The 15,908-nt window shown below is 39.2% G+C and overlaps 1 long non-coding RNA gene across 1 annotated transcript in view; it reads left to right on the top strand.

The window, feature by feature from the left end:
- LOC105496314 (uncharacterized) overlaps positions 1-13,935 on the top strand; it is a 40,297-nt gene extending 26,362 nt beyond the window's left edge. The window contains exons 2-6 of the long non-coding RNA XR_011623554.1: positions 7,266-7,377; positions 8,659-8,805; positions 9,410-9,578; positions 10,003-10,185; positions 11,614-13,935. This is a non-coding gene — a long non-coding RNA (uncharacterized lncRNA). The remainder of the gene's footprint in view (positions 1-7,265; positions 7,378-8,658; positions 8,806-9,409; positions 9,579-10,002; positions 10,186-11,613) is intronic.
- Positions 13,936-15,908: the final 1,973 nt, after the last annotated feature.

The raw sequence follows: 15,908 nt of genomic DNA, 5'->3' as shown, positions 1-15,908 counted from the left end.
GAACAGACCAATAATGAGTATTGTTTGACAGAACAACAATGAGTGAGAAGATTGAATCAATAATAATAAGTTTCCATCAAAGAAAAGCCCAGGACCAGATAGTTGAATTCTATCAAACATTTAAAGAACTAATACCAATCTTTCTCAAACTCTTTTGCAAAATTGAAGTGAATGGAATACTTCTCATTTTACAAGGCTAGCATTACCCTGATATCAAGGCCAGACAGGGACACTACAAGAAAGAAAAACTACAGGCCAATACCCCTGATGAACATAAATGCAAAAATATTCAACAGGATATTAGCAAACTGAATTCAACAACATGTTAAAAGAATCAGTCACCATGATCAAGTGGGATTTATCCTTTGGATATGAGAATGACTTAACATATGCAAATCAATCAGTGTGATGCATCACATTAACAAAATGAAGAATAAAAATCATGTGATCATTTCAATAGATGCAGAAAAGGCATTTGAAAAAATTCAACATCCTTTCATGATTAAAAAAAAAAAACTCATAATGAATTAGGTACAGAGGGAATGTACCTCAACAAAAATTAAAGGCCATATGTGACAAACCTATAGCTAACATCATACTCAACAGCAATAGGTCGAAAGCTGTTCCTCCAAGATCAGAGATAAGACAAGCATGCCCACTCTCCTAATTTCTTTTCAGTGTCGTACTGGATATCCTAGCCAGAGCAACTAGGCAAGAGAAAGAAATAAAAGACATTCTAATAGAAAGAGAATAAGCAAAATTTTATCTCTGTTTGCTGATGACATGATCTTATGTATGGAAAACCCTAAAAGCTCTACTAAAAAACTGTTAGAACTGATAAAGGAATTCAGTAAAACTGCAGAATACTAAATCATTATACAAAAATCAGTAGCATTTCTATACATTAACAACAAACCACCTGAAAAGGAAATTAATCCCATTTACAATAGCAAAAACAGCAACAAAAATACTTAGGGGTGGAAAATTTAAGCAAGGAGGTGAAAGATCTGTATACTGGCTGGGCGCGGTGGCTCACGCCTGTAATCCCAGCACTTTGGGTGGCTAAGGTGGGTGGATCACGAGGTCAGGAGATAGAGACCATCCTGGCTAACACGGTGAAACCCCATCTGTACTAAAAATACAAAAAATTAGCCGGGCATGCTGGCAGGCGCCTGTAGTCCCAGCTACTCGGGAGGCTGAGGCAGGAGAATGGCGTGAACCTGGGAGGCGGAGCTTGCAGTGAGCCGAGATCGCGCCACTGCACTCCAGCCTGGGGGACCCAGCGAGACTCTGTCTCAAAAAAAAAAAAAAAAAAAAAAAAAAAAAATCTGTATACTGTGAACTATAAAACACTGCTGAAAGAAATCGAATAAAACACAAATAAATGGAAAGACATCCTGTGTTCATGGACTGAAAGAATCAATATTGTTAAAATGTCTATATTACCCAAAGCAATCTACAAGTTTAATGCAACCCCTATCAAAACTCCAATATCATTTTTCACAAAAATAGAAAAAGACAGTCATTAAATTCTTACGGAGCTACAAAAGGCCCTAAATATCTAAAGCAATCTTGAGTAAAAAGAACAAAACTGGGCACATCACACTCCCTGATTTCAAAATATATTATAAGGCTATTTTAACCAAACGGCTGGCATAATAGCACGTATCAACCAATAGAACAGTGCACAAAGCATAAAAATAAGTCCACATATTTACAGTCAATTGATCTTCCACAAAGGTGCTAAGAACACATAATGGGGAAAGGACAGCTTCTTCTATAAATGGTCATAGGAGAACTGGATATCCACATCCAGAAGAATGAAATTGGATCCTTATTTCATATCATATATGAAAATCAACTCACAGTGAATTAAAGACCTAAATATAAGACCTGAAGCTGTAAAGCTACTAGAAGAAAGCATAGGGGGAAAGCTCTACAACATTAATCTGAGCAATAATTTTTTATATATGATTCTGAAAGCACAGGAAATAAAAGCAAAAGTAGACAAATGGACTATATTAAACTAAAAAGCTTCTGCACAGCAAAGGAAACAACTAGCAAAATAAAGAGACAACACACAGAGTGGGAGAAAGTATTTACAAACTATACATCTGAGAAAGAGTTAATATCCAAAATATATAAGAAACCCAAACAACTCAATAGCAAGAAAACAACCTGATGAAAAAGTGGGCACATATTCCTATACATGAATAACAGTCAAGCTGCGATCCAAATCAGGAACATACTCCCATTCACAGTTGCCACAAAAAGAATAAAATACCTAGTAATACAGCTTACCAGGGAGGTGAAAGATCACTACAAAGAGAACTACAAAACACTTCTCAAAGATATCAGAGATGACACAAACAAAAGGAAAAACATTCCATGCTCATGGATAGGCAGAATCAATATCATTAAAATGGCCATGTTGCCTAAAACAATTTACAGATTCAATGCTATTCCTATTAAACTACCATTAAGATTCTTCACAGAACTAGAAATAACTATTTTAAAATTCATATAGAATTGAAAAAATGCAAAAGGCAATCCTAAGCAAAAAGAACAAAACTGGAGGCATGATACTACCCAACTTCAAACTATACTACAGGGCTATAGTAAACAAAACAGCATGGTTTTGGTACAAAAACAGACGCATAGACTAGTGGAACAGAATAGAGAACCCAGAAATAAGGCTGCACACTTACAACTATCTGATTTTCGACAACCATAACAAAAACAAGCAATGACGAAAGAGTTCCCTGTTTAATAAATGGTGCTGGGATATAACTGGCTAGCCATATGCAGAAGATTGAAACTGGGCCCCTTTCTTAAACTGTATACAAAAATTAACTCAAGATCGATTAAAGACTTAAATATAAAACCTAAAGCTATAAAAATTCTGGAAGACAACCTAGGCAATACCATTTAGAACACAGGCATGGGCAAAGATTTCATGATGAAGACTCCAAAAGCAATCGCAACAAAAGCAAAAATTGACAAATGGATCTAATTAGACAAGAGCTTCTGCACAGCAAAATAAACTGTCAACAGAGTAAACAGACAACTTACAGAATGGGAGAAAATTTCTGCAAACTATGCATCTGACAAAGGTCTAATATTCAGCATCTCTAAGGTACTTAGCAAATTTACATGAAAAAAAAACCAACCCCATAAAAAAGTGGACAAGGGACATGAACAGACACTTCTTAAAAGAAGACATACATGTGGGGCCAACAATCATATAAAAAAATGCTCAACATCACTGATCATTAGAGAAACGCAAATCAAAACCACAATGAGATACCATCTCACACCAGTCAGAATGGCTATGATTAAAAAGTAAAAAAATAACAGATGCTGGCAAGGTTATGGAGAAAAAGGAACGCTTATATACTGTTGGTGGGAGTGTAAATTAGTTCAATTATTGTGGAAGACAACGTGACAATTCCTCAAAGACCTAAAAATAGAAATACCATTTGGTCCAAGAATTCCATTACCAGGTATATACCCAAAGGAATATAAATCATTCTTTTATAAAGACACATGCATGTGTATGTTCACTGCAGCACTATTCACAATAGCAAACAATGGAATCAACCTAAATGCCCATCAATGGCAGACTGGATAAAGAAAATGTGGTACATATATACCATGGAATACTAGGCAGCCATATAAAAGAATGAGATCACGTCCTTTGCAGGGACATGGATGAAGCTGGAGAATATTATCCTTAGCAGATTAATTCAGGAACAGGAAACCAAATACTGCATGTTCTCATTTGTAAGTGGGAGCTAAATGATGAGAACACATGGGCACATAGAGGGGAACAACACATACTGGGGCCTATCAGAGGGTGGAGGCTTGGAGGGACAAGGATCAGGAAAAATAGCTAATGGATCCTAGGCTTAATACCTGGGTGATGAAATAATCCGTACAACAACCCCCCACGACACAAGTTTACCTATGTAACAAGCCTGCACATGCACACCTGAACTTAAAAGTTAATATTTTTTTTCAAAGGGGAAAAAGGTGGGTAAAGGACCTGAACAGACATTTCTCAAAAGAAGACATACAAATAGGTACATGAAAAAATGCTCAGTATCACTAATCATCAGGGAAATGCATATTAAAATTGCAATGAGATATCACCTTACACGTGTTAGAATGGCTGTTATCAAAAAGATGAAAGATAACAAGTATTGGTGAGTCTGCAGAGCAAAGGGAACCCTTGTGCATTGTTGCTGGGTATGTAACAACCGCTGTACATTGTTATTGGGTATGTGATAGTACAGCTATTATAGAAAACAGTATGGAGGTTCCTTACAAAAACCAAAAATAGAACTATATGATCCAGCAATCTCATATTTGAGTATATATCCAAAGGAAATGAAATCAGTATGGTGCAGGGATATCTGCACTCTCATGTTCATTGCAGCATTATTTACAATAGCTGAGATATGGAATCAACCTAAGTACCCATCAATGGATCCACAGCTGAAGAAAATGTGGTATATATATACAATGAGATATTATTCAGCCTTTCAAAAAAGGAAATTCTCTTATTTGTGACCATATGGATGAACTTGGAGGACATTATGCGAAGTGAAATAAGCCAGGCACAGAAAGACAAATGATCTTACTTATATGTGGAAACTTAAAAAGTCTAACTCCTGAACATAGCATAAAATGATGGTTACCAAAGGCTGGGGGGAAGGGGGAGAAAATGGGAAGTTGTTAGTCAAAGGGTACAAAGTTTCAGTTAGTAGGAATAAGTTTTGAGATCTATTGCATGGCAGGGTGACTAGAGTCAATAATAATGTATTATATATTTCAAAGTAAGACTAAATTAAAAAATGACTCAGCACAAAAAATGATAAGTGAGGTGATGGATATGTTAATTAGCTGGATTTAATTATTCCAGTTTGTGTATAAATATGAAAACATCACATTGTGCCTCACAAACGTATAAAATTATGAATTTTCAATGAAAAATATTCATTTTTAAAAATACTTCAGTGATTGTATTAAAGTCATATAAGAGATTATAAACATTTCCTATTAACATTAGGAAAAGCTAGATGAATGGCTTATGGGAACTCTGTACTGATTCTGCAACTTCTCTGTAAGTCTAAAATTATTTCAAAATTGGAAGTTAAAAATATCCTTTTGGCAGCAGTGTGGAGGATGAACTAGAGAAGTAGGCTGGAGGGGGGTATTGTGGTAATCTGGGGTGAGGAAGGTCTGAAATCAGATCACAGCAGAAGGCCTGGAGGAGACAAGAGGGTGGATGAGAGAAATTTAGGAGTGAGGAGAGTCAGGATTCAGTGACTGGATGAGGTTGGAGATGGAGCCATTACAGGGACAAGGCTTGCACGAAATGATAATATTCTTCCTTTAGCAGGAGAAAGAAATTTAACTTTGAACCAGATGTGAGATAAGACCAAATGTTAGAGGGTGTTTGAAGAAATTGAATGACTCCCTTCTAGCTGAGTAAGATTTTCAAGTGAAGTGTAACTCAGTGTCCAACCCTCTACCAAAAGAGAATACACAGCAGGACAGCTGCTTTCAAGACCAGAGGAGGTGGCCAGGGCTTTTTATGTGAGCACTATGAATTTGTGTATGAAGTAGGAATAGTGTGAGAGGAGTCACCAGACCCTACAGGAACTCGCAAATTTTCAGGCCTGTGATGTTTCAGGGAACCCTGAATGCTTCTTTGAAAATGATTGAATTTATACAGTAGCCTTAAGAAAGATTCATGAAGCGAGTGTTGTGTTAAACTCTAGTCTCAGAGTGTTAGTTCTAAATGATTCCCAGCCCTGGGTAAAATCCCTTAATGGTTTTTTTTTCTTTATCATTTGATCAACTGCAGTGACCTAAAGCTATCAGCTAGATTGAATTTTAGAGGGTTACTCTTCCTCAAGGAAGACAGGTGGAAATATGCCTTACAAAGCCATTTCTCAGGGATCATTTATTTTCTCCTTTAATTCATGACTGGCTATTTGATGGTAAGCTAATTGGCTGAACGTGAAATATTTAGATGTTTTGTTTCATATGATATCCCAAACTGGTTTATCTTACAGGCTGAATTTACTGAATTAATCAATTATGTGACTGTCATCCAATTATTTTTCTGTCAACCATTCCAAAAGTGTGAACATTTTCAATAACACTAAGAATTACTTTGAAAAGTTTGATGTAGTTTGTCTTGTAAAGGGTGCTTCAAAGGAGATAAGAATCTAAACATATATTAAAAATGTAAATCCTGTATTTCACATTATATTATCGGGTGCATTTTTCTAATGATTTAAGAGATTAGATGAAAACTACTTCGGAAGCTATTGTTTCCCAAATCTTAGGCTTGGTAATAAGAGAAGACGGAAACACAGTCAATTAAGAATGCTTTCTAGCCAGGAACAGTGTGTCATGCCTGTAATCCCAGCACTTTGGGAGGCTGAGGCGGGTAGATCACCAGGTCAGGAGTTCAAGACCAGCCTGGCCAACATGGTGAAACCCCATCTCTACTAAAAATACAAAAATTAGCCGGGTGCAGTAGCAGGTGCCTGTAATCCCAGCTACTTGGGAAGTTGAGGCAGGAGAATCGCTTGTACCCAGGGGGCAGAGGTTAGAGTGAGCTGGGTGAGACCCCATCTCAAAAAAAAAAAAAAAAGCTTTCTGTGTGCATAAGACTGTAGATGTCATGAAGAGAGTAAGATAAAAGAGAAGAAAGAAAAAAATCAAAATGAAAGAAAGCATTGTCCTGGCCCTCCAGGAATTATAAACAAGAAAATGAAAGCATAGTTGTCTATCTTATCTGTCTATATAGAGAGAAAAATAGAACGGTGATTTCAGGATCAAGGGAAATACAAATTGAACATTTTGAAAGTATGCATTTAAGTGCTAAATAGGAGCTGGGTGTGATGGCTCACACCTGTAATCCCAGCACTTTGTGAGGCCAAGGTGGGCAGATCACTTGAGGACAGCAATTCGAGACAAGCCTGGTCAACATGGTGGAACCCCATTCCTACTAAAAAAAAAAAAAAAAAATTAGCCAGGCATGGTGGCAGGCACCTGTAATCCCAGCTACTCAGGAGGCTGTGGCAGGAGAATCACATGAACCCAGGAGGCGGAGTTTTCAGTGAGCCAAGATTGCTCTACTGCACTCCAGCCTGGGTGACAGAGTGAGGCTCCATCTCAAAAAAAAAGTGCTAAACAGGAACATATTTATAAACACCCACAATGATAATGCCTTTTTGTTTTCTAAGGTACAAAGAAGGTGATAAAATGTAGTCACGAAAAGTCAGATGAAAACACAAGCCTCCAGGAAAGTTGCAGCCAACCAATTTCACAATCTTGTTCCAGGAATGCCTGACCCAGGTAATAACTTTGATTCACAACTAAGCCATTAGAAGAAGGAGCTATGGAAATTATTCTAATGGACAATATAGTTGTTTGAATTTTTACATCGGAAATGTCTGAATCTCCATCTCCCTAAGGGAGACACTTCGGAGCCAGTTATAGTGACAACTGTAGTACTGAAACCTGTGTTGTCCTGCCACTAAACTGTAAAATGCAAGGTGTTTGGAAGACTAACACATAAACTGGCCCCAACTGGTCAGGATGATTGTTTTCCTATCTTTTCTCACCATGTTGTAGTCTATCAAAAAGAGCTGTTGTCTGCTTCTGGATAGAAAAAAAGAAGTTTTTTGACAGGCCATCACAAAACAACTATTTTAAAATGAGCAGTAGATTTTAATCTTAGTAGACTAAGGATGGCTTTTGTCACACACTTTTGACTACCTAAATTGAAGGCTTTCAAAAGGAAAACATTCAAAAGAACCCCCAGTGAGTCAGCAAAGACTTTGAAAAGATTGTGTATATTTTCTAAAGCATATTTTAAAAAAAATCATGTACAGGGGGAAAGTGTAGAACATGTACCCACAAGAGCTAAATTTAAAAAGTGTGCGTACAGTGAACACATGCGTAGCATATGGATGCGACTGACGGAAGAGGGCCTGGCCTCCATTCAAGACACCACTCACAGCAGATGCACCATCATAAATTTGAGCTACACAGCCACATCCTCGCTGGTCAGGTTCCAGTCAGTTGTCTTTGAATCCAGTATGGTTAATGCACCCTCAAACTCCAGCTTTCGTTTTGGTAGGAGGGAAGAGAAATTCCTATGTGAAAAAGCCAAATTACACATATCCCAGACTGATAAATAGTCATTCATTCCTTACCTCTTGTGAGACTTTGGCAAGTAAAATCCCTGGCAACTTTTCATTTCAGCTTTTTAGCCTAACAGATTTTGCCCATTGTCTGTCATCTGATTCTAGCACACATCAAGGATGGACAGTCAGACTTGATAGGATTACCACATTTTCTAGTATTAAATCATATTTCTCAAATTAAAAGGCTCTGAATATAACAAGTAGTAAGAAAACCCCTCCTACTTTTCCTTTTGTGGTCTCCCCCACCCCCCAAAAAAGTACTACATTCATTTATTTGCTGATGGGGTTCTTGGGTGTTCACTTAAAATGGTGACACAGGTGCTGAAACATTTTTAGCATATTTGTGAAATATGTAAGTATTTTATATTTCAAATCAAATATTTGAATTCTCTCTCTATGGACCTAAAGATGAAGTAGTTTATTACAGTTTTCTGCAGATTCATGCAATAACTGAGGACTTTGATGATGAAAGGTGCAGTGTTCAGCCAGACCAGCAACTGGTGAAAAGTACCATCTCCACAAATCAAATAGATGGTCATCTTCGGTCCTCACTGGATGGGTAGAGCAGATGTTGGTAAGGAGGGGCCTGCTTTGCACAATCCTTTGGACAAATAATTTGATAACTTTGGCAGAATTGAATCTACTAATTTGATTCTTAGAATTCTAGGTGGTGGAACAGTAGCAGATGCCTCACAAAATATTAGCATCCATGTTTAACTGCTCCTCATCACATCCTCTTCACTCCTCTTTGGGGAGCTTCATTTTAAATTAGATGCAGCTGCAGAGTGAAAGATTTCTTTCATGTTCCTATTTAGTATGAAAACAATAGCAAAAATAAACATTCAATTTCCTAACTTTTAGGAATTCTTCCTTTGACTTTGACTTTTTTTTTTTTTTTTATGGGAGAGGGAAAGTTTGATCAGGGTGCTGTTTTAAAGACCATCTAACAGAAATTCCATGGAGAACTATTCATTTTTCACATTCCTCCAGCAAAATTCACTAAACGTGCCTGAGGTGCTCATTTCAAAAACTGCATATAAGCAGGTTATTTTCTCTTATTCTGACAAGTTTCAATCACATATTTATTTCATTTGATTCATTTTAGTGAAGTGGACATTAATCCTACTTTGTTTAATTTCATTGCTCAAGGAATTAATGTGTCATTTGTTGGTTACTAGGTTTCAAAAGAGAAGGGAAAACACTTGGAAAAAATGGAAGTTTCATCTCTGGCCTGCCTTACAGCTTCTGGCATATTTTCAGATGCCAACAAGTAATGTCAAAGAAACAGCTGTTACAGTGATCCTGCTTAACAGCCATAAAGGAATGAAGATTTCCACAGAGAGCTTTGTGAGTATACCTGGCATGTGTATCATTGTTTGAGTTATTTCCAATTGATAATCAGAGAAATTTAATTCTCCTTTCTCTCTTTCTCATTCTCCTCTTGCCCTGAGTTTTCTTTTCTTTGTCATGGCCTTACAAGTTGCAAAGAATTGCTGTTTTTCAGCTCCCTACAGTGAAGTAGTGGGAAACAGGAAGTTTACTCTCTTTGTGTCATTTGGGATAACTCATTCTGGAGTTTGTTTCTTGAGTTACATTTGCCTATAGCTTCAAAGTGATCTAAAGGGCAAACCAGGAAGGGAAAGCCTAGAATAGCCTCTTTGTCTGGGGCCTTTCAAATCTCTGCAGTCATTAATACTTTATCGACTACCTGTGGAATAAGAAATGTCTGGGTTGGCTGCTTCTAGCAAAAAAAAGTTTCTTTTCCCTTCAGATCAGTCTCCACGGAGCTGCCATTTCCTGCTGACTGAGAGACAAGATGGAGTGCCAGATTGTCATTTAGTTTAACTCCATGGAAATGACGCAAGGGAATCTGACCGTGACTAAACCTTTGCATCCAGCAAAGGAACACAGGGCAATCAAGGAAACCTGCTGGCCCTCAGAGGACAGACTGTTGGTAAGTTTGCAAGACGTGTTAGGCTGGCAGAGGGGGAGTCCCGAGGAACACAGAGGTGACAAAAACTCTTAGCATTCATTTATTCAGACCTTTCATTAAGCCAGAATCGAAGCACTTCCTCTAAGAAGGCTGCCCTAAAGATATGGATTTTATGACCAGGAAAAGGTAAACAGAAAAACAGACCCACCAGCCAGCAGAGGAATGACTAACCACAATGCTCAGGAGAGGTCTAGCACAACTCAACTATTCCAGCTGTTTTCCTGACTTCTGTGTGTGTACATACATATACATGTACACACACACACACACACACACACACATACCCCTTTGTCAACCTTAGTTTTGCAAGTCTCTTGTTCAATTGCTTGTACAGGACTTAGAGGAAAGAGAAATGAGCATCAAAATAAACTTCTTTCTTTCTCTCTTTCTCTCCAGTTCTTAATTCTTAAATTGCCTAGTTTAAATGAAAAATTTTAAAAGACAGATTTACTTACAGCAATAATAGCAACTTAAAAAAATTTGTAAAGTATCTTTTAAAATTCATTATAAAAGCATATTTTGCATGTAAATTTTGCAGATAGATTTTAAAAATTTCTGGGTTCCCCAAAACATTTTTGTCTTCTCACATTTGCTTGTAATATGTGTAAAAGCAATGTGGACCTAGCCGTTAAGTGCACCTAGACCTAAAAGTGTCTTATGGTTCAAGTTTTGTGGGTTGAAATTTAAATTTCCAGAAATTATCTTGCTCACAGTCTAATTTCTGTTAGGCACCAAGTTAATTTCTTACAGGTCTCAGGTTTGTGGCTTCATGCTGATTTGTCAGGCTGCTGGTGTCGTATTGATTAAGTAGTTATATTCTTAAGGACTTTTTAACTAATAGCAAATTTATATTTATTAGTTAGCTGGACAGAATAGGAATACTCAGCATGTTGCCCAAGTTTCAGTTTAGCACTTCATTTTGCAAACTCTTTTACACTGCTATTTTTGCAAATTATTTCTCACAACAGTCCTGTGAGATAGGCTAACGATGTTGTCCGGAAGCTGTCTGGGTTTTAGAAAGGGTACATGATGTGTCCTGAGACAGCAGCAGAGCCAAGATTAGAATTCGCAGTTCCTGGGGCTCAGGCAGCCACGCCTTGCCACCCATTCAGTATGTCCACCCCCTTCTTTTAATTATATTAAGTTTCGGTGCCACTGCAGAGTAACAGATTAAGATAAAATAACACCGTTCAAATGGAAATGGAGTCCATGTCTGTAAAGGCAGAGTGTGGTGTTCAGCGGCCTGAGTGGTGCCTCTTGAAGGGCTGAATGCTCCCTTTCCTCTGGAGCCCCCTAGAGAAATGGCTCCCTGACAAGCTCTTTCTAGTTCTCTTCTGAGTCAGGCTGTTTGAACTGAAAGATTATTTAGTTCAACTCCTTGTTTTGCAGACAAAGAAAGTCCGGTCCGGAGAGATTGAGTTTTGCCCAAAGTCTCAACGCAAAATTGGGTCATTGTCATGGGAAGAACCTGTTCCCTGAACTACCCTATTTCTCAAGACTGGCTCCTGAACCACTTTCCATGGAGTTAGAAAGTGAATAGAGGTATCAGTCAATGTCCATACAGCATGAATTTGGGGGCTTTTCTGATTTAAAGGAAGCCTAGAGCTTGACGTAGCTTGTAGACAGAAGATTAGATTAAAGTAAAAGAACTGATAGTATTTTCTATTTCACCAAGTAATACTGAGAGGTGACAGCGTGCTGGCAGCCCTCGCATCCCTTGCTCGCTCTGGGCGCCTCCTCAGCCTCGGCGCCCACTCTGGCCACGCTTGAGGAGCCCTTCAGCCCACCGCTGCACTGTGGGAGCCCCTCTCTGAACTGGCTGAGGCGGGAGCCGGCTCCCTTTGTTTGCCGGGAGGTGTGGAGGGAGAGGCACGGGCGGGAACCTGGGGGGCGCGTGGCGCTTGCGGGCCAGCGAGTTCTGAGTGGGCGTGGGCTCAGTGGGCCCCCACACTCGGAGCAGCTGGCCGGGGCCGGACAGTGATGGGCTTAGCACCCGGGCCAGCAGCTGCAGAGGGTGCGCAAGGTCCCCCAGCAGTGCCAGCCTGCCGGCGCTGCACTCGAATTCTCCCTGGGCCTCAGCTGCCTCCCCGCCGGGCAGGGCTTGGGACCTGCAACCCGACGTGCCTGAGCCTCCCTGCTGCCTTGGGCTGCTGTGTGGCTGGAGCCTCCCAGATGAGCGCCGCCCCCTGTTCCCAGCACCCGGTCCCATCAACCACCAGAGGGCTGAGGAGTGCGGGTGCACAGTGCAGGACTGGGGGGCATCTCTGCCTGAGGCCCCTATGCAGGATCCAGTAGTTGAAGCTAGCTGGGCTCCTGAGTCTAGTGGGGACTTGGAGAACCTTTATGTCTAGCTAGGATTGTAAATACACCAATCAGCACTCTGTCTCTGGCTCAAGGTTTTTAAATACACCAATCAGTACCCTGTGTCTAGCTCAAGGTTTGTAAATGCACCAATCAATGCTATGTATCTAGCTAATCTAGTGGGGACTTGGAGAACTTCTCTGCCTAGCACTCTGTGTCTAGCTAAAGGATTGTAAATGCACCAATCAGCACTCTGTGTCTAGCTCAGGGATTGTAAATACACCAATCAGCAGTCTGTCAAAAGGACCAATCAACTCTCTGTAAAATGGACCAATCAGCAGGATGTGGGTGGGGTTAGATAAGGGAATAAAAGCAAGCTGCCCAGCCATTGGTGCAACTCACTGGGGTCCCCTTCTATACTGTGGAATCTTTGTTCTTTTGCTCTTTACAATAAATCTTTCTGCTGCTCACTGGTTGGGTCCACACCATCCTCATGAGCTGTAACACTCCCCACGACCATCTGCGGCTTCATTCTTGAAGTCAGCGAGACCAAGAACCCACCAATTCCAGACGCAATATTAGCAGCTAATGAGAACTATGTCTACAAAATCCAGAATGAATTGGAGACTTCAAATTGTTACTGCAGATAGCTAAATCAAACTAATTATCCAGGCCTCAAATGAAACTTTGTGGTCTGAATGAGAAGGAGAATAATTTATACTCTAAGTAAATTCTCTTTCTTCATTGTGAGAAATGCACATTCACCTGTCCAAACCCAAAGAATGGACTCAGTCACGAAGAACAGTGGAAGCAAGACTTTTAATGGTGGTTTTGCGAGATGGGGTGTTTGGTAGGCAGGCATATCTGGGGCAGTTACAGAAGGTAATTTATCTCTTAGCACGCAAGTGCCTCCCCTAGTTCCTCATTGGTTGAGTACTATGGGGTTACAATCTTCCTGGATGTCGCCTGAGTTTCATGATCCCCCTTATGTGGTTATACCCCATCCCCTTCCCTGCTTAAGTTTTGATTTCCCGATAATGAAACCTTCTTCCCTTTTATGGGCTGACCCCTCCTCTACATTCTGTTCACTTACCATGACCTTCTAGGTGCATGAGATGTGTGGTTTGTTACATCCACAGGCTGGCCCACAGTACTTAGATTTATCATGCCTTGAAAATGGACCATTTAAAATGTTTTCTCACATTCGTGATAATCATTAATATGTAAAAATGTTGGGTGAGAAGGCCCACGTTAGAAAAAATAACCGAGTGCAATGCTTGCTTTTGAAAATATATCCTGGGACCAGGACTTCGCATACGTCAGTCATTCACATACCACTGCCACCATTTTTACCATATCTGCATGTTTCCATTAAATTCACTTTTTAACATAAATAAATGTATGAAAAAAGAAAGCTTTGTAAAACTATAAAATGGAAAACCAGTATAATTTTCCAAAATCAATTAAAGTAAATTTGCGATTATAAAAACCTTAAAAAGTTTATGTGTGCTTTATTAGAACCATCTTATGCATGACCAGCAGTGTGTATACTGTGCCTTGGGAGACGTTGATCTAGGCTAGCAGTTATCAATATTTTTTAGAGGTAGGGGGAAGAAACTCAGTAACCATTCTATTTGGCCTCACACAGATATGTAGTTGGAAAAGAAGTATGTTTTCATCATCTTAGAAAACTGTAGATATTCTTCTTTGATACTGCGACAAAGCTCAATAATATAGACTATGAAATGAAATCAATGAACTTTTACTTTAAAATCTATTGGTCTACCTTGCACTTTGAATGAATTTCTTTACCCATGCCTGATTTTATAAAAGGATGTATTGGTTATTTGGAAAACATTGTTTCACTGGGCAATGCAGAGCTTCCAAATTTTGGCAAAAAAATCGCATGTTTTAATATCACCACCAGCCCACGTAAGGAAAGCATTTAAACACTGGAATCCTGTTAATCTCATGGTGGCAGATACAAGTTTCCAAAATTCTAATTTTTACCTGGAAGCTCCCATTTTATTGTTGAGGGCAAATACTGAAAAAATACAGGTTCTTTTTTTCCCTTCAGTTGAGAGGTCCACTTAGTTCATTTTCAATAAAATGTCATTACATACCAAAGTCTCAATAATCATAGTTTGTCTGCAAGTTAAACTTCTTCGAATCAAAGTTTGTAAGTATGAAAATCTTAACAGCAAACTGGTTGGTGCTTTGTGACAGAGGTGGCGAGGTCAGCTGCAACTCAACCACATGGGTGCTTTTCCTTGAGACAACCATTGTACTTTGGTATGAAGCAGTACTTCATGTGTGCACGCCATTTCATCACACAAAATATTTAAAATACGTGTATTCAAGGGTTGAAATTTAATAAAACCAATAACTGCTTCATCAAAGACATTCTTAGTTCAATTGGTGCTTTTTTCCCTTTTTTTTTTTTTTTTTTTTTTTTACTACCAATGTATGATATTGACGAATACAATGACTATAAGCAAAGTTTGGTGCCACTGCCTTGATGCATATTAAGGGGCCAGTGGTTTTTTTCACTATTGCTTTAGCACTATCAGTGCAAAAGTCAACCCTGACAGAAAGGCAAATAACGTCTTGGTATTAGTGTGAAAATAGTTCTGATCTCACAAATCCCCTGAAAAGATCTTGTTGACCTTCAAGGATCTGTGGCCACACTTTGAAACCTGCTGTTTAGGCCGATTTGTAAAATTAAAGGAAAATGAAAGGAATCTAATTTATTATACACCTTATAAACACTATGTTATGAACCGAATTGTGTCCTCCCAAAATTTGTACATTGCAGTCCCACCCCCCAGAATTTAACCATATTTAGAGACAAGTCCTTGAAAGAATTTAAAAGGAGGCCATTAGGGTGGGGCCCCAATCCAATATGACTGGTGTCCTTATACAAAGAGGAAAAGACACCAGGGACACAAGGATACAGGGGACAACCATATGAAAAAGCAGCAAGAGGATGGCCATCTGCAAGCTGAGTGGCCTTAGAGGAATCCAATCCTGCTAGGACCTTGATCTCGGACTTCCAGCCTCCAAAACTGTCAGAAAATACATTTCTGTTGTTTAAGCCACCCACTCTGGGGCATCTCATTATGGCAGCACTAGCAAACTAATACGTATTGACATCATATGATGGCATGATGATACATAAATGATGACATTTATGATGTTATTAGTCATCATAAAAACTTTGAAGTGCATATTGTCATCCTCATTTTATGGAGGAGGGGGTGGAAGCTCGGGGAAGATAGGTAATTTTCCAAGCTCATGCCACTAAGAGAGGAAAAAGCCAAAATTCAGATGTGACCACAAAGCCAGAGGTCCCAGAGTCAGTGCATGAGTGAGCTCAGATAGAA

This window comes from Macaca nemestrina, chromosome 5, assembly GCF_043159975.1.
Source record: "Macaca nemestrina isolate mMacNem1 chromosome 5, mMacNem.hap1, whole genome shotgun sequence".
In the NCBI taxonomy this organism is placed as follows: Eukaryota; Metazoa; Chordata; class Mammalia; order Primates; family Cercopithecidae; genus Macaca; species Macaca nemestrina.
This window is presented reverse-complemented; position numbering and strand designations above follow the sequence as displayed.